The sequence below is a fragment of the Apium graveolens genome, chromosome 9, assembly GCF_009905375.1.
Source record: "Apium graveolens cultivar Ventura chromosome 9, ASM990537v1, whole genome shotgun sequence".
NCBI classification, from domain to species: Eukaryota; Viridiplantae; Streptophyta; class Magnoliopsida; order Apiales; family Apiaceae; genus Apium; species Apium graveolens.
The window spans coordinates 84618865-84643170 of record NC_133655.1 but is presented as its reverse complement, the minus strand read 5'-3'; the positions used below and the strand labels follow the sequence as shown (position 1 = coordinate 84643170).

At 38.2% G+C, this 24306-nt stretch overlaps 1 non-coding gene across 1 annotated transcript; it reads right to left on the bottom strand.

Moving 5' to 3' along the window:
- Positions 1-10541: 10541 nt before the first annotated feature.
- LOC141688199 (small nucleolar RNA R71) lies at positions 10542-10648 on the bottom strand. Its single transcript, XR_012561658.1, has one exon. It is a non-coding gene; the product is annotated as a small nucleolar RNA R71 (small nucleolar RNA).
- Between the last annotated feature and the right edge of the window lie 13658 nt (positions 10649-24306).

Sequence of the window (24306 nt, the reverse complement as noted above, 5' to 3'; positions counted from 1 at the left end):
AACTATAGTGTGGCTAGGTTGGGATTCACTCAACTCTCCAACCTTATTCTTGGGGTTTCTTTTATGTTCACCCCTTCCCTCACCTAACTTACCCTCCTTCACACCCCCCCTCTTTGGCTTTAGTGGATTTTTCAACTGGCTGGTTTGGCAGCTTTGGTAGGCAACTGTTTGGTCATTGGCACAGTTGCCATAGCTACTCTTGAACTCAAAGAAATTGTGGAGGTTGGAATAGTTGTAGGGATGGATTAACTTACCTCACTCACCTGAGGTGCTTGTATTACAGGAAAGTAGAACATTGGCACATCCTTGTGATGATTGGCCCTGTTCAAATCTGCAATGAGCCTTCTCTCTTGAACCCAACAATCCAGTTTGTTGTTTGGGTTCTCAAGCACAATCTCTTCACAGAGGTGGTTAGCTAATAACATAAGAAATCTAGCATAATACACATTTTTACCTCTTTTATTTAACTCCCCTAATTTAAAACCTAACTCAAACAAGACAAGATCACTGAAATTATAAAATTTATCTGTAACTAGCATGTATAGCATGTTAAGCATGAAAATATTCACTGAATCAAAATTGCTGATCTTTCCTGAGAAAACCTTTTTAACTACATCACACAAGAAACTCCACTCTTTCCTAAGACCCATTCTCCTAATATCACTCAGTTTAGAAGTAGGAAGTGCATAGTGCATGGAATTGAGCATATTGACTATATCAGTGTCAGTGTGTGGTGAAGTCACATTGTTATCAGGAATTTTGAAACATGCTTTTATCACATCACTATTTATACAGAATTCTTTACCTTTAATGGTTAGAGTGATGGTCTTATCTGTAGAGTTGTAGGTAGCAGTGGTCCACATCTCTTCAACAACTTCACAGAAGATTGTGGGTGATTCCAGCATGACATAATTAAGCTTGCAATTCTTCACAAAGTCCATCATCTTGTGATAGTCATCCGATTGCTGAATACCCTTGTTCACTAATACAGTGAAATTGTTCTTCTCATAAATGAACCCAGTTTGAGACATAATCTTTGCAACAGGTGCCATTGTTAGAGAATAAGAGCTTGAAGAGAAAGAGAGTAAGTGCTTTGAGAGAGAATGAAATTAGAGCAGTTGAATTGAGAATGATAAAAGAAAAGCAATTGCAATGAAATAAGCTTTTATACTATCTCAAAAATAACTGATAAAAATAATAAAGTAAAATAAAGTAACCAATAGAAATTTCCTAAAATAGTCGTTTAAAAATAAACTGTAAAAATTCCACTCATTATCCGTCGTGTTATGCTTACAAACTGTAAGTATACTCGATGGATAATGTACAGGGAATTAACGGCTGAGATTAAGACAATTCGACGGATGAGGATAAACTGTTATCCGTCGAGACATAAAATATTCCAGAAAAGTAATTGATTTTTATTAGCAAATTGTATTTCGACGGATGACCAAACTCGATAGATAAGGGTCATCCGTCGAGATGTAAATTCTGACTTAGCCAAAATTTCATCCAAGACTGAAAAATCAATTAAATTTCTGGCTGCATTTCAACTTGCAAATAAACTCAGATAGATTCAAGAGTAATTAAGCATACCTAACTCACTTACCAACCTTGAAATGGTGGATTCATCCAGTGGCTTGGTAAAGATATCTGCAAGCTGCTTCTCACTTGCAACAAAATGTAGTTCCACAGTACCATTCATTACATGTTTCCTTATGAAATGGTACTTGATATCTATGTGCTTTGTCCTTGAATGTTGTACTGGAATTTCAGTGATGGCAATTGCACTTGTGTTATCACAGAAAATAGGAATCCTCTCAACTTGCAAACCATAGTCTAGCAATTGATTTCTCATCCATAAAATCTGTGCACAGCAACTGCCAGCAGCAATATATTCAGCTTCAGCTGTAGAAGTAGAGACTGAATTTTGCTTTTTACTGAACCAGGACACAAACTTGTTTCCTAGAAATTGACAGGTTCCTGTTTTACTCTTTCTATCAATTATACAACCTGCATAATCTGCATCTGAATAACCAGTTAGATCAAAACCAGAATCTCTAGGGTACCAAATGCCAAGGTTTGGTGTTCCTTGAGATATCTGAAAATTCTCTTGATAGCTATTAAGTGAGATGCTCTAGGATCAGCCTGAAATCTAGCACATAAACATGTAGCAAACATTATATCTGGCCTACTAGCTGTTAAGTACAAAAGTGAGCCAACCATGCCTCTATAACTTGAAATATCCACAGACTTTTCACTAGTGTTTAATTCAAGCTTAGTTATAGTGGCCATGGGAGTTTTTGCAGATGTGCAATCCATTAGATCAAACTCCTTTAAAAGATCAAAAATATATTTAGTTTGACTAATGAATATTCCATCACTAACTTGCTTAACTTGTAAACCAAGAAAGTAAGTTAGTTATCCCATCATACTCATTTCATACTTACTTTGCATCAATTTGGCAAACCTTTTGTAAAGTTTCTCATCTGTGGAGCAAAAAATAATATCATCTACATAAATTTGAACAAGTATACTAGAGCCATTAACATTTCTGAAAAATAAAGTTTTATCTACAGTACCTCTTGTGAAGTGATTTTTCAAAAGGAACTTTGATAAAGTGTCATACCAGGCTCTAGGTGCTTGCTTCAGTCCATAAAGTGCTTTCAGAAGATAACAGGCATGTTCTGGAAAATTTGGATCTTCAAAACCAGGAGGTTGACTGACATAAACTTCTTCCTCCAAGTCTCCATTCAGAAAGGCACTTTTGACATCCATTTGATAGACTTTGAAATTGGCATGGGCTGCATAGGCTAAGAAGATTCTGATGGCTTTAAGTCTTGCAACATGAGCAAATGTTTCATCAAAATCTATTCCTTCTTGCTGACAATAGCCCTTAGCAACCAATCTAGCTTTGTTCCTGACAACTATGCCATTTTCATCCATCTTGTTTCTGAATACCCACTTGGTGTCTATTGGATTCTTTCCTTTAGGCTTTGGTACCATCTTCCATACATCATTCCTTTCAAATTGGTTTAGCTCCTCCTGCATAGCTAAAATCCAATCAGGATCCAACAAAGCTTCTTCTACCTTCTTTGGTTCTTCCTTGAAAAGAAAGCTGTTGTATAGACATTCTTCCTGAGTTGCTCTTCTTGTTTGAACTCTAGAAGAAACATCACCAATGATAAGCTTAAAGGGGTGATCTTTTGTCGATTTCCTTTGTTGAGGTAGATTAGCTCTAGAAGAAGAAACCTCATTGTTGTCTTGATGTGTGATTGAGTTTTAATTGTTAGAAACTCCCCCTGAGTTTGTGGATCTTTAATTTGAGAAAAGGGAACTTTCTATAGGTGATCTATCTTGACTTCCTGCGCCTTTTGATAACCCGACGGATGGTGAATTTTGAGTGCCGACGGATGAAGCTGGTTGTCTCCCGACGGATAACGCAGATTGCCTTCCGACGGATGAAGCATTATGAAACTCGACAGATGTTGAGGTTTGTGCTTCATTGGTGGTAGATTTATCTGCATTATCCTAAGATACATTCTCTTGATCACTTTCATCATCACTATCATCACTAATGATCTCCACATTGTCGAATTTGAGGCTCTCATGGTAATCTCCATCTTTCAGTCCTTCAATCTTTTTATTATCAAACACAACATGTATTAATTCCACAACAATGTTGGTTCTTAGATTGTAGACTCTATATGCTTTACCAACAACATATCCAACAAAAATTCCTTCATCTGCTTTAGCATCAAACTTCCCATTTTGATCAGTTTGATTTCTCAGAATATAGCATTTGCAGCCAAAGACATGAAGAAAGTTTAGAGTTGGCTTCTTGTTCTTGAACAATTGATAGGGAGTCATGCATCTTGCTTGATTAACCAGAGAAATATTCTTAGTGTAACATGCAGTATTTACAGCTTCAGCCCAGAAATATGTTGGCAGTTTTGATTCTTCAAGCATTGTCCTTGCAGCTTCAATAAGTGATCTGTTCTTCCTTTCCACTACTCCATTCTATTATGGAGTCCTTGCTGCTGAAAACTCATGCAGAATCCCATTTTTCTCACAAAAAGCTCTCATGAAAGAATTCTTAAACTCAGTTCCATTATCACTCCTGATTCTTCTAACCTTGAAATCAGGATGATTATTGACTTGCCTTATGTGATTGATGATGATTTCACTAGCCTCGTCTTTAGACTTAAGGAAATATGTCCAAGAGAACTTTGAGAAATCATCTACAATTACTAGGCAAAATCTTTTCCTTGAGATGGACAATACATTGACCGGTCCAAACAAATCCATGTGAAGCAGTTGCAAAGGCTCTTCAATTGTTGAATCAAGTTTCTTCCTGAATGATGCTTTAATCTACTTCCCTTTTTGGCAGGCATCACACAAACCATCCTTATAAAACTCCACTAGAGGAATGCCTCTGACCAGTTCTTTCTTTACTAGCTCATTCATGGTCTTGAAGTTTAAATGGGATAGCTTCTTGTGCCATAGCCAACTTTCATCCTGACTTACTTTACTGAGAAGACAAGTTACAGATTCTGCATTAGATGAGTTGAAATCAGCTAGGTACACATTCCCTTTTCTCATACCAGTGAGAACCACTTTGTTGCTTCTTTTATTAGTCACAACACAGGCTTCTGAATTGAAGGTTACTGAGTTGCCTTTATCACAAAGCTGGATGATACTCAACAGATTATGTTTGAGACCATCCACTAAAGCAACCTCCTCAATGATGACATTGTCCTTTGAAATCAAGCCATATCCCACAGTAAAACCCTTGCTGTCATCTACAAAAGTAATACTTGGGCCAGCTCTCTCCTTAAACTCTGTGAGCAGGGTAGAATCACCAGTCATTTGTCTTGAACAACCACTATCCAAGTACCAAAGATTCTTTCTGTTTCCCTGCACACATCAAAATCAAATCAAGTTGATTTTGGTGCCCAAGTTTCCTTGGGTCCTGCCTTGTTAGCTTTCTTTTTCTGTTTCTTAGGCTTTATCTCATTTGACTTGGGAGTTTCAGATTCATCCTTAGTCATTTGAGTTGGGCCTTTGAAACCATTCATTGCAACAGAAGTATCATGCATATTATGACTAACAGGAAATGGCATGATATGTGTAAACATGTTATTCCAGTAAGGCATGCTAAATGGCATTTGTGGCATACTATATGCAGCATAATAAGGATTAGGTGCAAATGGCATATTAGCAAACTGTGCATTCATGTTCTGTGTAGACATAGCATTAACAGGCATGGGAGGCATGGCATTCATGTTAGGAAATTGAGGTTGCACAAACATGAAAGTAGACATGGCAGATTTGCAATTAATAGACAGATGATTTACACTACCACACTTCACACAGATTTTTCTAGGAACATATTTATCAGGTGTGTAGTTATTGTCTTTGTTAATCCCTACTTTACCATTCCTATTGTTTTTCCTTTTAGTCTCTGTTTTTACCTCAATCTTTTCAAGTCTGTCACTTAACTGTTTGACAGTCATGTGACCAACATTAGCCTTTTTCCCTTTCTTAACTTGACTCGACTCTCCTGAAACAAAGTTCTTGGAAACAGACCCATACTTCTCATTCAGCTTAACTAGTTTGGCTTTACTGATGGGCTTGCTCACAGCCGACGGATGATGATTTTCATCATTCGACGGATAACACTTTTTGTTATCCGACGGATGATCCTCATCATCCGTCGAGTCTACATCTATTAGCAGTCCATCTACCAAATTAGGTTCTAGTTTCTCTTTGTTCTATTTCCAGGCTTCATCACAGAAGGACTCGATTCCTTGAACTTTGGTGATTTGAGCATGGACATCCCTTGATGTTTTCCATGCCTTAATCACCTCTTGTTCACGCTCGAGCTGCTCTTCCTTTTTCAAGGACTCAGTTAATTCCTCCTTGGCAATCTTACACTCAATTTTTAATTTCTCAAAATCAATAAACTGAGACTCAAGTACATTATTTCTCTCACTCAAAAACAAATTGTTTTATTTTATTTTAGCATTTTCTTTAGTAAGAGACTTAAGTGTAACACGCAAATGATATAACTCTATAGACATGTCATTAATGGCATCCTTACACTCAACTTTAGATAAATATGCAAGGTTTGTAGTAATTACCTGATTGCTTGAGGAACTTATTTCTGTCTCATCAGACTTGGCCATTAGGGCTAGATTGACATAGCTGACATCTTCATCTTCATCCAGACCATCTGCTGCCCAGTCATTTTCTTGTGTAACAAAAGCCCTTTCCTTTTGCTTGAGTACATCAAAGTATTTTTGCTTATAATCCACATACTCGAACTTTTTCTTACTGGAATCTTACTTCCTACACTCACTGGCATAATGCCCTGCCAAGCAACATTTGAAACATTTGAATTTTGATTTATCCACCATGTTTCTATTTGGCTTGGCTGCTCCAAAGTTCTTCTTGAACTTGAGCTTGGAAAATCTCCTGGAAAGAAATGCTAGGTGCTCATCAATGTCATCTTGGCTCAATAAATCTTCACTTCCTACTGCAAGCCCCTGGCCCTTGTTCTCACAGACCCTTGAAGTTAATTCAACAGCTTCCATCTTTACTTCCTTCTCCTTTTCCAACTCAGCAACTAGTGCAATGGATCCTCCTTTCTTCTTTCCTCTCTCCATCCTTTCATCCTGCTCTATTTCATGCTCATAGGTTTTCAGGATACCATACAGTCTCTCCAAAGTAAACTCCTTATAATCCTGTGAGTTTCTTAATAAGACTGTCATTGGTTTCCATTCCTTTGGAAGAGATCTAAGGAATTTCAGATTGGAGTCTTTTGTCTGATAGACCCTTCCATGCAACTTTAGAGCATTTAGTAGTTTCTGAAACCTACTAAAGATGTCAGTGAGAGACTCACTTTCTTCATTATGAAAATGCTCATATTGCCGAATCAGGAGCTGCATCTTGTTTTCTCTAACTTGCTCAGTGCCATCACAGATGATCTGTATTGTATCCCAAACTTCCTTGGCAGTTTTGCAGTTGATAATGTTGTCAAACATATCTCCATCAACTCCATTAAATAGGATATTCATGGCCTTTTTATCCTTCCTGACTTGTTCAATGTCAGGATCAGACCATTCATGCCTTGGCTTGGGGACTGATGGCTCGTTTCCTGTTGCAGCTCTCATTGGAACATGAGGGCCTCTTTCTATGCAGTCCACATAGGCCTCATCTTGAGAAAGCATGTGAAGATGCATCTTTACCTTCCAATGATGGTAATTATCTTTATCCAGAAAAGGGATCTTGACTCCAACATCCTTCTTGTTCATCTTGTTGTATTGTTTTGATCTTTAATCTCTTTGTAAGTTAAGAGCTTGCTCTGATACCAATTGTTAGTGCCTTAACAATATGACAAGAATTACAGAAGGGGGGTTGAATGGAATTCTTGAATCCACCAGAGATATATATTATATATCGAGAGAACCCTGTGTGCAAGAATGCTCACAGTTGCTTACAAATATTGAACTACTGAGAACACAGAGAAATGCTAAGAATTCTGCTTTCAAATGTTTCTCACTTTTTGTATCTCAGATACTTGTTTCTATTTGCTACTTCTTGGTTTATATATTACCAAGATTACAATGTTGAAAGACAGGATCATTATAAAAATTATCGGGTCTAATACTTTGCTACTTTGTTCTCTATTACCCAGTTAATAGGCTTCCGCATTCCATTTGCATACACTTCGACGCATGTGACTATGCTGTCACTGTCAACTGATATTTGAATTCTTTATCCGTTGAGTACATGATCATCCGTCGAGTTTATGATCATCCGTTGATGGCTTTATTGATCATCCTTCGACTGCTATATTGACCATCCGTTGATAGCCATTTGATCATCCATCGATGGCTTTGTTAATCATCCGTTGGTAGCTATTTTGGCACTTGACTTTAATTCATTTATGCAGAATTACAAGACATCATCTATGTACAATTAATCAACCTATTCTGCATATCTAGTTAAAGTCAACATGACTTATATGCTACTACAGAATCTATACAATGGTGTATGCAGAAATGTGCTACAAACTCATTATTATATAAGCTACTCACTCGATGGATAATAAGTCATCATCCGTCGGGACTATAATGGGTTATCCGTCGGGACTATAATTCTTATCCGTCGAGTGATACATTATTTCACTAAGTAAAATCTACTTAGGTGTTTTGGTCATGTAATCATCAAGTACACAACATATGCACAACAACTTCTTTCCTGACCTTGTGCAGAACTTTTAGCTCTATTGGGCTTGGAATTAGAAGGACCTTTCCCCTGGGCCTGTTGGGCGTCAGTGCTTTCATCATGGACAACTTCATGAGGCTGCTCAGTTTCAAGTCTATGGCAATTTGGCACTTGTTTCTGGATGATAAGTGGCATTTTATACACTTAGAACGTCTTATAATAGCTTGAATTGGTGTCTTAAAATCAAGTATTTTGTGTATTTGAAGCGTTTTTCTAGTATTTGTGCATTTCAGGGTATTAGTTGCATTTCAGGAGAGATTTCATCAATACTAAGCCTTGGCATGTGTTTAGCATTGCAAGTGGGAAGATAGGAGCAGATTGCAGCGAAGAAACGGGAGAAAAACATATCAGTTTCCAGTAGGGGGCTGAGCTCCCGCTCAACTCTGCTGAGCGACCGCTCAGGAAGCTGAGCTCCTGCTCAAGAATGCTGAGCGGCCGCGCAGGAATGCTGAGCGGCCGCGCAGGGATGGATTTTCAGAATTAATATTTTAGACTCCTATTTCTTTTTGACTTCCAACTTCTGAGTTAGCTGGGCTTTATGGGACTCCTATATAAGTAGATTTCAGAGACATTTCACAAAGGTTGGATCGTAGTATTAATCGAAGAGCGAGGAGATAAGGAATAAGACCGTTTTAGCACACTGCAACGAAGAGGAAGCATATTTTCTTGTGATTCTTTATTTTGTTGTAACGTTGGATGCTAGTTTTCTTTACTTTATACCTATTTACTCTTGTGACGTACTCTGGTTTAATATAAGTAATTTTAGTTATTATTCTCGTGTGTTATTATCATGTTTTCATATGAACCCATGATAACGATGAGTGCTATCATGGACTAATCGTGATCATGGGGTCATAAAGGAATTACTATGGAATTCTTTAGTTAGTTGTTTAATACCTTAGTGTGTGATGATTGTATGATATCTAGCATTGCTTGTGCGTATTCGTCTTATGTGCGTCACAGATATATAAGATAGGGTGTTAATCTCTTGTGAAGCGACGGTGGATCTTGAGATTTAGATCTTGCCATGCTAGCATAGGTTCATGTACGAGTATGCATGATTATTGGGTAACACTAACCGTTTTATTCGCCCTGTGTAATCAAAAGGAATAACTTGTGCTTAAATCGTTATGTTGTCAATTTCTGTAGACATATAGGGACTCAACATAATTGATGCCTATTCAACTTCTATCTTAATTGTGGATGCTTGGTAGAATGGTATTAGTACAATGAAAGTTGGCTTTTATCAGTTTTGTGTTATTCGATTAATATCATCACTATTGCATGCTAAGGGTAATAACAATAGCTATTGAAGGAGGTAGTAATGAAGTTGTGATCTCATGAGTGTTTTAATATTGTTAATTCAAGTGTTAATTAAGTGTTTAATTCTCGTAGTTAATTGTAGTTAATAATTAGTTAATCAAATCTAAGTGTTATTGTCTTAACTTGAGAAGTAATCATACATTGGTGAGTGAGTTTAATTGAACATAATTAGTCTGAGTCTCTGTGGGAACGAACTAGAAAGTATTCTATATTACTTGCGAACGCGTATACTTGCGTGTGTTATTAGCGCGTGTTTTCGCCCTAACAAGTTTTTGGCGCCGCTTCCGGGGACTTGGCATATTTGTTTAGTTTATGTACTTACCATCATTAGTCATTAGGATTCAGTGATTAAGACGTGTTACTTATTGTTTTCGGTTGTGTTTCAAATACTTTAGCGAGCGTTTATGCAAACTCGTTCTCGTACTCGCAAGAGGACTTTAGATACGGCTGAGGAGACAGACGAAGTTCTTGATATTCCGGAGAAGATAGATTTTGAAGATTCGGATTCAGGAAGTGAGCAGAAAGAACCATTAACCACGGGTGATCGTTTAGTTCCGGAAGATCTAGCTCTTATAGACTTTTCTTGGCCCAAAATTGATGACATTCAGTCTAGCATCATGCACCCGGCTATTGAGGCCAATAACTTTGAAATCAAGCCGGGCACTATTCAGATGGTGCAGAATTCTGTTTCTTTCGGAGGTGCTGCGACTGAAGACCCCAACATGCACATAAGGAATTTTTTCGAGATCTGCAGTACTTTCAAATATAATGGTGTGACTGATGAGGCTATCAAGCTGAGGCTTTTCCCATTCTCACTGAGGGATAAAGCTAAGGACTGGTTACATTCTGAACCAGCTGGGTCTATCACTACTTGGCAAGATCTTGCACAAAAGTTTCTGGTGAAGTTTTATCCAATGGCGAAGACTGCTGCTATGAGGAGTGGTCTTACTCAGTTTGCGCAGCAACCAACAGAATCTATGTGCAAAGCTTGGGAGCGCTACAAAGAGATGTTAAGAAAGTGTCCACATCATGGAATGCCTGATGGGATGGTGATCACTGGTTTCTATAATGGTTTGGGGGCCCAATCTCGGCCCATGCTCGATGCAGCAGCTGGAGGCGCCTTGTGGGCCAAAAGCTATACTGAGGCTTATAACTTATTGAGACTATGGCTGCAAATGAGCATCAAAACCCAACTCAAAGGATGATGCCTAGGAAGGTAGCAGGTATTCTGGAAGTCGATGCAGCTACAGCTATTGCAGCGCAGCTCCGAGCGCTGTCTATGAAGGTTGACTTTCTAGCTACCTATGGGGTCAATCAGATAGCTATGGTTTGTGAGCTTTGTGCAGGTTCTCATGCTACGGATCAGTGTTCTCTTGTTAATGAATCTATTCAGTATGTGAACAATTATCAGCGACAGCAGCAGCCTGTGCCAGCTACGTATCATCCTAACAACATAAATCATCCAAATTTCACCTGGAGTAATAATCAGAATGCTAATCAGCAACCATATCAGAAAGGCATAAGTAAACAGTTCAATCCACCTGGATTCCAGCAACCACAACATTATGCTCAAAGGCAATCATATCCTCAACAAGGAGGTGCAGCTCCACCCTCTAGTGCTGATTTTGAGGAACTTAAGCTGTTGTGCAAAAGTCAGGCAGTTTCTATCAAGATCTTGGAAAATCAAATCGGTCAAATAGCCAATGCAGTGCTCAATCGTCAACTTGGCACACTTCCCAGTGATACTGAAGTGCCAGGCAGGAAGGAAGCTAAAGAGCAAGTCAAGCCTATTACCTTAAGGTATAGAAAAGTTGCTGATGCTGAAAAAGCAAAAGAAGGAGAAGCTGAAGCTGGTGATGAAGAAGCTAAGCAAAAGGAGAAAGCGGCGGAACCAAGGAAGACTACTATTGAACACACTCTTCCTGAGGGTAATATAGGGAAGAAACAGCTCTATCCTCCACCACCTTTCCCTAAGAGATTGCAACAACAAAAGCTGGATAAGCAGTTCGGTAAGTTTCTGGAGGTGTTCAAGAAACTTCACATCAATATACCTTTCGCTGAGGCTCTGGAGCAAATGCCTAGTTATGCAAAATTTATGAAGAGTATTCTTTCAAGGAAGGTGAAACCGGATGACCTTGAGACCGTTGCTCTAACGGAAGAATGCAGTGTTGTGCTGCAACAAAAGTTACCTCCAAAGCTTAAAGATCCAGGTAGCTTCACCATTCCTTGTACCATTGGCAAGTTGTCTTTTGACAAGTGCCTTTATGATTTGGGAGCAAGCATCAATCTGATGCCGCTGTCGATCTTTAAAATGCTGAATTTGCCTGATCCAAAGCCCACATACATGTCTCTACAATTGGCTGATCGTTCTATTACTTACCCACAAGGCATAGTGGAGGATGTGCTAGTAAAGGTGGATAAGCTCTTCTTTCCTGCAGGCTTTGTTATTCTGGACTTCGAGGAAGATAAGAAGATTCCCATAATCTTGGGAAGACCTTTCTTGGCTACAGGCCGTACCTTGATAGATGTGCAGAAAGGTGAACTTACTATACGGGTGCAGGATCAGGATGTGACATTCAATATATTCAAAGCAATGAAATTCCCTACAGAAGATGAGGAGTGCTTAAAAGTGGATTTGATTGATTCTGCGGTTACGTCAGAACTTGATCATATGCTAATGACTGATGCATTAGAGAAAGCCTTAGTGGGGGATTTTGACAGTGATGATGAGGATGGAAATGAGCAACTACTATATCTAAATGCTTCTCCCTGGAGGTGAAAGCGAGACATGCCATTTGAATCTCTTGGTACTTATGACCTCAAAAATGCTGAAGGAAAGCTCAAACCATCTATTGAGGAAGCGCCTACCTTGGAGCTTAAACCATTGCCTGAACACTTGAAGTATGTTTTTTTAGGTGATGCATCTACTTTACCTGTTATTATTGCATCTGACCTTTCAGGTAGTGAGGAGGACAAGCTCTTAAGGATCTTGAGAGAATTTAAATCGGCTATCAGATGGACTATAGCAGACATCAAAGGGATCAGCCCTTCATACTGCATGCATAAGATTCTGCTAGAAGAGGGTAGTAAGCCGACTGTTGAGCAACAACGCAGACTTAATCCTATCATGAAAGAAGTGGTGAAGAAAGAAATTCTGAAGTGGCTGGATGCAGGAATCATTTATCCTATTTCTGATAGTTCTTGGGTGAGCCCCGTACAATGTGTACCTAAGAAAGGAGGTATCACTGTAGTAGCAAATGAGAAGAACGAGCTCATCCCCACTCGAACAGTCACAGGATGGAGAGTATGCATGGACTACAGAAAGCTGAACAAGGCCACGAGGAAGGATCACTTCCCTCTTCTGTTTATTGATCAGATGCTTGACTGGTTGGCCAGTCATGAGTATTATTGTCTTCTAGATGGCTATTCAGGGTATAATCAGATTTGTATTGCACCAGAGGATCAAGAAAAGACTACCTTCACTTGTCCATTTGGCACGTTTGCTTTTCGCAGAGTTTTATTTGGCTTATGTGGCGCACCGGCCACTTTTCAGAGATGTATGATGGCAATATTCTCGAACATGATTGGAAATAATGTCAAGGTGGTCATGGACGACTTCTCCGTCTTTGGACATTCATATGATGAATGTTTAAATAATCTTCGTGTGATGCTCAAAAGGTGTGTGGAATCTAATTTGGTGCTCAATTGGGAAAAATGTCATTTTATGGTGCATGAAGGCATTATTCTTGGGCATAAGGTCTCTAGCAAGGGTCTTGAGGTGGACAAAGGCAAGATGGGAGTCATTGAAAATCTTCCACCACCTATTTCTGTGAAAGGAATCCGTAGTTTTCTTGGTCATGCGGGTTTTTATCGGCGTTTCATCAAGGACATTTCGAAGATATCTAAGCCATTGTGCAACTTGCTTGAGAAGGATGTGCCTTTTAAATTTGATGATGACTGCTTGACGGCATTCGAGACTCTCAAGAAGGGTTTGATAACTGCACCAGTTATTATAGCACCTGATTGGACAGAGCCTTTTGAGATGATGTGTGATGCAAGTGATTATGCGGTGGGCGCAGTTCTTGGGCAGCGCAAGAATAATCTCTTTCATGTGGTCTACTATGCTAGCAAGACCTCAAATGGGGCCCAAATAAACTACACCACTACTGAGAAGGAGCTCTTGGCTATAGTCTTTGGTTTCTAAAAATTTCGATCTTATTTGCTTGGGACAAAGGTGACAGTGTTCACTGATCATGCGGCCATTTGCTATTTGGTTTCCAAGAAGGATTCGAAGTCGAGACTCATTCGTTGGGTGCTCTTGCTATTGGAATTTGAGTTAGAGATCAAGGATCGGAAAGGTACTGAGAATCAAGTAGCTGACCATCTCTCTAGATTGGAGAATCCCGAGTCTACTTCACATGATAAGACATTGATCAACGAATCTTTTCCGGATGAACAGTTGTTCGTAGTTCAGGAGGAAGAGCCATGGTTCGCAGATATTGTGAATTATCTTGTCAGCAATATAATGCCTCATATTTTGACCACGGCTCAAAAGAAGAAGTTTTTGCATGAGGTGAAGTGGTATATGTGGGATGAACCGTATTTGTTTAGACAGGGAGCTGACCAGATCACCAGGAGATGTATCCCATTCTGTGAGACGGAGGGGATATTACGAGACTACCACTCCACAGTTTATGGTGGACACTATGGTGGTGAGAAGACGACAGCTCGTATTCTGCAAGCAGGTTTTTTCTGGCCTACTTTGTTTAAGGATGCTCATCAGTTCATTTTAAGGTGTGATAGTTGCCAAAAAGTGGGAAATCTTACGAGAAAGGATGAGATGCCGTTAAATGTGATGCTTGAAGTCGAGGTCTTTGATGTTTGGGGAATCGATTTCATGGGGCCTTTTGTCTCGTCCTGCAATAATCAGTACATCTTGCTGGCAGTTGATTATATCTCAAAATGGGTAAAAGTGAAAGCTCTACCGACGAATGATGCAAAGGCGGTGTTGAATTTTCTTCATAAGCAGATTTTCACAAGGTTTGGAACGCCACGAGTAATCATAAGTGATAAAGGGTCGCATTTCTGCAACCGTAAGTTTACTTCTATGATGCAGTGCTACAATGTGAATCATCGTGTTGCTGCTGCCTATCATCCGCAAACGAATGGTCAAGCGGAAGTGTCTAACAGAGAAATCAAGCGTATTTTAGAGAAGGTTGTTTGTCCGTCAAGGAAGGATTGGTCTTTAAAGCTCGATGAAGTTGTTTGGGCTTATAGAACAGCATATAAGACTCCACTTGGGATGTCCCCGTTTCAACTTGTGTATGGTAAGGGATGTCATTTTACCCTAATCCCTACCCTATATATACATACACCTATTCCATATACTCCCCATACACTTTCAAACCTTAAACTCTCTCCCAAATCCAAAAACACAAATCTTAAACACTTTTACTCAGTTTCGATGGCACCCAAGAGATCCAGGACTATCGATAGCAGCAGCACTGTCCCTACTGCTGATTCTTCGAGGGGTACTGCTGTGAGGCCTCGTTTGAATGATAGGGCTGCTGAGGAGGAGTATACTAGGCTTCTAGGTAAGCCGATTTTGAAGGAGAAGGGGTTTTTACCATCAGGGAGGGATGATGAATTGTTGCCTATGATTGTTGAGAAGGGTTGGATTGCTTTTTGTGAGTCTCCTGAAGCAGTTCTAATAAGCTTGGTTCGCGAGTTCTATGCGAACGCAAAGGCTGAGAAGAATGGGTATTCTGTTGTTCGGGGGATGACATTGGATTATCACCCTGCGGCGATTCACCGTGTGATTGGGCAGCGATAGAGGAAGCCCACGGAGGAGAATTGGAACGAGAAGACTGCTGAGGATTTTGACTTGGATTTGATTTGTGCTACTCTCTGTAGGCCGGGCATAGTTTGGACCTTCAAGACTGGGACTAACGAGTATCGCCATTTTCTGGTGATTGTGATGAACAGGTATGCCCATGCATGGAATGCTTTTATTTGCGCTAATATTCTGCCTACTTCACATGCATATGATGTCACAGTTGAGAGAGCATAGTTGTTGTGGGGAATTTTGAATGAGGAGTACTATGTGGACCTTGGTGAGTTCATCTACCAAGGAATTCTGAAGTTTTTGAGGGGAGCTAAGCACATGAACATCCCTTATGCATCCACGGTTACAAAGCTTTGCCGAACAGTGGGAGTTCAGTGGCTGTCTCATGAGCAGTTGCAGTTGCCGGCCGCTCCTATTGACTCCGGGACTCTGCATGCGATGCAGGAGTGGACCGGTGGTGAGCCCGAGGAGCATGGGCTGGATTATCGTCTTTCAGGAGGGCGTCCTGCACGAGGAGCTACCATGGCGAGGCCAAGGCGAGATGAGGCTGGTTCTTCTAGAGCTCAGGAGGGTGCTGGGATGGCTGATGCCCAGTATAGGAGGCTGTCGAGGAGGATGGACGCTATGTATGAGACACAGAGCAGGTTTGCTCAGGAGCTCTCCCTTGCACTTGGGACTGCTTTTCGAGGCCTTGGAGCTGACATCCAGTGGCCAGTTTTTGGTGAGGACTCTGCATATCCGCCTCCTGATACACCACCCTCTGAGGGTGATGATGATGATGATGATCTCTCCGAGTAGGTATACCCTGTGTTCCTTTCTACTACCTTCACTGGGGACAGTGAAGATTTTAACTTTTGGGGGTGGTAGTTAAGGAACATTTTGTGTATGTGTCATATAGTTGCATATTCATGATAGTTTAGTTCATATAATTGCATATTTTTTCCATATAGTTTTTTTATTATTTATAGCTTTATTTATCATGTCATGTAGCTCATTCATATACCATGATCCCTTTTACGCTGATTTACCAATTAATTTGTGATGTTGATGCGAGTGTAGTGATAGCGTTAAAATGATGTTGAGTCGTGTAGGTTGATATGCATGCTAGAAACACTTGTAATTTCACTAAGTCTTAGAGAATGCTTAAGGACTAGATGTTATGGTTTGATGGTTTTCGAGGTTAATCTATTGATTATGCTTAGAATTTTTCTAATAGGTTCTTAGTGATAAAAGGCATGAAAAGAAAAAGATGGAGTGAAAAATGGAATTCATTGCTAATTGTGGCTAGGCATCAAATGGCTAGTAGCCGGCTCGTATTTTTATGCGAGTAGTCTAGGGTTGAGCAAGATGGAGCGAAATGCACTTGCTCAGAAAGTTGAAAAAAAAAGAGAAAAAAAATAGAAAAGAAAAAAAGAAAAGAAAATAAGAAAATAAAGAGTTAATGCATAATTGATGACGAGTGGGCTCTTTGGTATTCGAGTTATTAAGTTCTTAGGGGACTTTGTTCCTAGTGACCTAAGGCTTTTATAGTCTGGGATACGCTAACCTAACGCTCGCTACATGGATGCCATTGCATAAGTCTAATGTGGACCTCACTCATTGCACGGTCAAATAAGCATTTGTTGTTATAAATAAAAAGCATGATTCCGTAATAAGCTCCAGAATCTTGAAGTTTTATAAGTCACTTTGTTCCTAGAATTTTTATTCTTCGTATAATCATGCGATTGCCTTGAGGATAGTCGAGTTATGATAATTGATCTAGTTTCGAAGCATATCTGTTAAGCATCTACACACACCACGTTTCTGGATTTATATTAGTTTGCATGATTTGATTGATCTTTATTCGCCTAATTGCATTTGTTGAGATGTCGTAAGTTGGTTGGTTTGGTCGTAGTAAGGGGGATCGTTGCATTTCATATAGATTGCATTCATGCATGTTTTCGTTTTATTTTTGAGTCTGTGACGCTTGAGGAGAAACATCGATTTAAGTTTGGGGGTGTGATAAGTGACATTTTATACACTTAGAACATCTTATAATAGCTTGAATTGGTGTCTTGAAATCAAGTATTTTGTGTATTTGATGCGTTTTTCTAGTGTTTGTGCATTTCAGGGTATTAGTTGCATTTCGGGAGAGATTTCATCAATAAGCCTTGGCATGTGTTTAGCATTGCAAGTGGGAAGATAGGAGTAGATTGCAGCGAAGAAACGGAAGAAAAATAGATCAGTTTCCAGTAGGGGTTGAGCGCCCGCTCAGCGCTGCTGAGCGACCGCTCAGGAAGTTAAGCGCACGCTCAGGAATGCTGAGCGGCCGCGCAGGGACGAATTTTCAGAATTAATATTTTAGACTCCTATTTCTGTTTGACTTCCAACTTCTGAGTTAGCTGGGCTTTATGGGACTCCTATATAAGTAGATTTCAGAGACATTTCACAAAGGTTGGATCGTAGTATTAATCGAACAGCGAGGAGATAAGGAAGAAGACCGTTTTAGCATACCGCAACGAAGAGGAAGCATATTTTCTTGTAATTCTTTATTTCGTTGTAACATTGGATGCTAGTTTTTTTTACTTTGAACCTATTTACTCTTGTGACGTACTCTGGTTTAATATAAGTAGTTTTAGTTATTATTCTCCTCTGTTATTATCATGTTTTCATATGAACCCATGATGACGATGAGTGTTATCATGGGCTAATCGTGATCATGGGGTCATAACGGAATTACTATAGAATTCTTTAGTTAGTTGTTTAATACCTTAGTGTGTGATGATTGTATGATATCTAGTATTGGTTGTGCGTATTCGTCTTATGTGCGTCGCGAACATATAAGATAGGGTGTTAATCTCTTGTGAAGCGACGGTGGATCTTGAGATTTAGAACTTGCCATGGTAGCATAGGTTCATGTACGAGTATGCATGATTAGTGGGTAACACTAACCGTTTTATTCACCCTGTGTAATCAAAAGGAATAACTTGTGCTTAAATCATTATGTTGTCAATTTCTGTAGACATATAGGGACTCAACATAATTGATGCTTATTCAACTTCTATCTTAATTGTGGATGCTTTGTAGAATGGTATTAGTACAATGAAAGTTGGCTTTTATCAGTTTCGTGTTATTCGATTAATATCATCACCGTTGCATGCTAAGGGTAATAAAAATAGCTATTGAAGGAGGTAGTAATGAAGTTGTGATCTCATGAGTGTTTTAATATTGTTAATTCAAGTGTTAATTAAATGTTTAATTCTTGTAGTTAATTATAGTTAATAATTAGTTAATCAAATCTAAGTGTCATTGTCTTAACATTGAGAAGTAATCATACATTGGTGAGTGAGTTTAATTGAACATAATTAGTCTGAGTCTCTGTGGGAATGAACTAGAAAGTATTCTATATTACTTGTGAACGCGTATACTTGCGTGTGTTATTAGCGCGTGTTTTCTCCCTAACACTGGACAAAACAGAAAAACTAAATATACAGCATGATATTTAAGAAGTGCAAAGAAGATAGTAAAATACTTACTGCACTTTACAAGTCCTCGAATAGTGTCCCTCTTTACCACAATTCTTATACTTGACTTTTGTCTTTTCCTTGGTGAATTCTTTACCCTCTACTTCAGCCTTCTTCTTGTCATCATTTTTTTGCAAAATTGTCCATAATAAATACAATGTCATCACTAGAAGCAATAAATAGAAGTAGTTGTGGCCCTTACCGTAGCTGCACAACTCCTCCAGTTGTGTCATTGGAGTTTACAATAAGTGCAGTGCACTACTGTATTCTTCCTGTTCATTTTTGTTGGGTCTTTTGGAACATCATTAGTGGTGTTCCTTTATTTCTTGGGCCTACCAGTTGGAATTTTCACATTAGGTGGTAAAGGCTTGGACTCAAGTGTGTCCTCTCAAAAGTCTTGACCAACAATTGGGTCAAGAGTTGTATTGTATAGCTGCACACACAAACAAATTAATTAGTCCATATGGAGGGCATACATGTACATTCACCATACAAGAATAAAAAATGTACCTTAAGTTACATTTCTTTTTTGTACCACTCACTAATGTAGTGGTCCTATGTTTCATTCCTTAGTGCTATACATGCACATGCATGATAACTAGGAATTCCAGTTAATTCCCATTTTCTGCATGTGCATGTCTTCTTCACCAAGTCAACTACTAGTTCATGGCCTCCATCAGTAGCAGTTACACTATAAGTACTCCCACCTGACCAGTTCACCACACAATTTCAAGTCCATTGTACATCCCTGCAAAAATCCAATAATTGATGTTAGTTGAGGACTAGTGCAGAAATTCAACAATTTATGTTAGTTAAAGATTTACTTGTTCAACTTTTTCTGTGCACTAGGGCATATAACAAGTTCCCTATCCTTCATTTTATCTCTTCTGATCTGAATCATCCTCATGATTGCAATATGTATTTATCTGAACATGGTTAATATAAGGAGATCCCTAATTTTCCTAATGCTTGAGTTGAACACCTCACAGTGATTGTTTACAAACATATCACTGGAGGAAGTTGTATTAAAAGATGACCTTGACCATTGTTCTCTTGGCTTTTGCATAAGCCAGTCATAACACTTAGGTGAAATCTAACAAAAATAACAACACAAAGATAATAACACATTAAAATAACACTTATTTTAACACATTTGTTAAAATAAAGATGACAAAGAAGTTCAAATATTACCTCCTTCATCTCATTCATGTGCAAATTAAACTCCCAAATTATGGAAGCCCTAGCTGCTTTCCATAACAAATGTCTGAGTGTTATGCCCTTGTGTTCCTTGTGCATATTTTGGAATAGGTGCATAACACAAAATCCGTGTTCAGCTTGGGGAACCACAGTCTCCAAAGCATTGACCAAACCCTAGAATATTTGGATAAAATTAAATAACAAAAATATAGTGCCAAATATAAATAACAAACAAATAAAAAAAAGTTATACCTTCTGCCTATCAGAAACGAAAGTCCATTCCCTATTAATTAGGATCTTAATGTCTTGGCAAAGAAACTGCAAAAAACAAGTCCATGAGTCTGTATTCTTAGCCTCCACCACAGCCCATGCCACTGGATACATTCCCTCATTTGCATCAATGCCAACAGCTGCTAGGAGTTGACCACCATAGGGTCCCTTGAGATGGCATCCATCAAGGCCCACTATCTTCGTGCAACTTTCAGAAAATGCCTTTTTGAGTGGGCCTAAGCACACATACATATCATAAACCTACCCCTTTTAGCACATGGTTCTGTATTCTCAATAAATATTTTCACTCTTGTCTCAGGAAGCACTCTCTTCAATTCATGACCATATTTCTAGACCTAATTGTATTGCTCAGAATGTGTTCCATTTATCTTCATGAGGGCCCTTGCCTTTGCTTTATATACAACATGTTTACTAATATGACATTTCAGATCATTGACAATTTTTTGATGGAAGGCATTGACTGGCCAGGAGGGATTCATTCTGATCTCCTTCTCATAGTATTTTGCAATTCAAGCACTGTTAATTTGCTTCTGGTGAAAAGTAGGCATACATGTATGTTTTGGATTGAATGTCTTTATCTGGTAAGTTGAAGTCTTTTGAGCTGGTGAAGCATAAATCTTCCGAGGGCATGGAGGTTCACAAGTATATTGTACTTTCCTTCCAAAGTTCCTTGATGCCACTATAGGCCTCCATTCCATGATTGCATGTCTTTTAACTGCCTCTCTGAATGTTTTTGCATCTCTGAAACACATGGACAACTCAAAAATTGGACTAACATCTGCCTCATCATTGTACACAGGGTACCCTTTAGGCTCATCTTCATTAGTTGTATTCCCATCCATTCTTTCATCATCACTACCTGCATAAACACTGGAATGCTCATTATCAACCCCATCTATGTCATTGTTAAACTGATCTCCTTGGTGACCTTTTTCAGCATGGAATCTCTTATCACTAGCACCTAAATCATCAACATTTTCATCAAAAACCAGGTCATCATCACTGCCATCTTTCTTGGAGTTGTCAGAGTGAAAGTTCCTTCATCACTATCCTCTGATTCAGGATAGTACATTTCATCACTCTCACTATCTGATTCATCAGCAAATTCATCACCAAATTCATCTCCAAATAATTCTCTAGCTTCCTCCTCTGTCTAATTTCTGCTTGTGTAAAACAAGCAAATTCAAACTCCCTAAAATTTACCTCCTCTTGGCTAAAAAGATTGTCATCCTCAACTATAGGGGTTGCCTCTCTTTCTGGTTCCACAATATACTCAAAATCTACATTTTGTGTGTTTGGTTCAGGTTGGAAACTAGGTAATGATGGGATGACAACAGTATACATTTGAACATATTGGTGGGTATTCTTTATGCATATTAACATCAGTTCTTCATCATTATCCAACACAAACAGACTGTTGGATTTTTAAAGCAGAGGGGCATGGCAAAACACTTTTACACATACAAAAATCCAAATAAAAGCATATAAATCGTGAATAAAAATTCGAGGGATCGAATCTAACCTTTTAAAATAATTCGGAGACAACGATCAGAGATCCTTAGCAGTTGCTCCTCAAGTGAGAAGCACTCCACCGGTATCCACCAAGAAAACGATGTTAAGGAGGAGGAAGGAGGTGGAGAGAATTGGGTTTTCCAAACTTTTTGGGTTTTGTGTTTGATGCGGGTTAGAATAAAATTAGGGTCTATAATAGTGTATTTATACGCAAAATTTTCAGCTGAAATTTTCCCATAAATAATATTATTATTATCCCATTTATTATTCTCATTAATAATTAAAACACCTTTTAATTATTCCTCCTTTTTCTAAACACTTTAGAAATAATTCTCTCTCTTGATTTAATTTCCAAAAATTAAATCCTTAATTAATAATTTTAAGAACTTTTCTTAATTAATTTATAATCAATTAAATCTCATTTAATCAATTATTAAATTTGCCAATTAATTATTTATTTCACAAATAAATAATTATTAGCCATTATTAATTAATTCCTCCACCATTAAATCATTCTCTTTTTATGGTGTGACCCTGTAGGTTCAATATTAAGCCGGTAGTAGAAATAAATAATAATAAAACTATTTTATCATTATTTATATAAATTCTCTAATTTATTAAATATGATTAATTAATTAATCACATTTATTCTACATCGTGAGGGATACTTCTCAGCATATCGCGACTATCCGGATAATATGAATTCACTGCTTAGAATATCAAGAACCTATTCAGTGAATAGTTACCGTACAATAAACTCCTTCTACCCTACAATGTCCCGATTAAATACAAGGCATGGATCTCGTGTCAAGCCTATCTAATTTAATCACTTGTTTACCATTTACTATGCGTAGTTCTATGCAAATTAGAAACTCCTTTCTAATTTCATTCACTCTGGCCAGAGATTCCTGAACTAGCATAAGTGGATCAGCCTTGAACATTCGCTTCCTTCACTGGAAGGGGTAGATCCTTTATTGATCATACACTATCTTCGTGTACAAATTCCTATACCCAGAAGAGCCCTAATAATTATCCCTGGAGACTAAGAACTAAACCAAAGCATAGTTCAGTGTACACAAGATGACTATGATGACCTCAAGTCTAAGGATACTTGTACAACTATCACTATGTGAACAACTGCTGACACGTGAGTGAACTCCATCAGTTGTTCAGCTGTGTGAGTCATGTTCAGTGAACTTATTCTTTAATAAGCACCTACATACTAGCTATAGTGTCACCACACAAATGTCTATGAGAACAGACATCCTTCATAATGAAGCAAGCATAGTATGTACCGATCTTTGCGAATTATTAATTACCAGTTAGTAATCCTATGACCAGGAACTATTTAAGTTTAGAGTTATCATCTTTTTAGGTCTCACTATTATGATCTCATCATAATCCATAAAAAGTTTTACTCTAAACTATGGTATAGCTTATTTAAACACTTAAATAGATAAAGCCCGTAATAAAAACAAAACAAGTCTTTTATTAATATCAATGAAATCAAAACAGAATACATAAAAGTTATTCCTAAATCCTAATACATGATTGTGAAAGGCATATGTCATAGCCTATTCGTTTATTCGAGGATTTAACTCAACTCAAATAAGAATGTAATAAGTAAATAGTGGATCTATCATCAGAGAGATCTCACAAAGTAACATCTGTCAAAGGATAAAGAAACCTGCAGACTTGAAGATTCACTGGAAGAAGTTCAAGAATTTGATCATGCCTCAGTGATATAAATCAAGATCGTGGATTTAATCAAGTGACAGAGATCTCGTCAGGGTATCAATTAATTACAAGGATTTAGTCTGAAGAAAATGAAGAGTATCAAGGTCAAGACTTGAAGAAACGTCACGGAAGTTAGTCACTCATGAACCAGACAGTACATCGAGTGTCAACATTGAAGTGGTGGAATTGATTCATACTTGACAGTAATTTTCAGAAGATTTTCAGAAGAATGGTTGCTGCTCAAGATTAATATTAATTCTCTATTAATTAATTAAGTCATATAATTTAATTAAGAAAATAAATTATATCTGTAAAGATTAATTTATTGATTAATTGAATTAATTGATTAATTAATTCAGAATTAATATTAAGGATTTTCAGAATTATTATTAGATTAAAATCTATTAATAATTCAGTAAGACAATTTTAATTTGAACTACTATGACAATCGGTATGACAATTGATAGTCATACCGAAAGTCTTGCTAGTTCATTCTGATTGTCTTGCTAGCTATTGGGATTGTCTTGCTAGTTCAAAAGGATAGTCTCACCGAAAGTCCTACCAGTTCAAATGGATTGTCATACCAGTTCATTTAATTGTCTTGCCGAA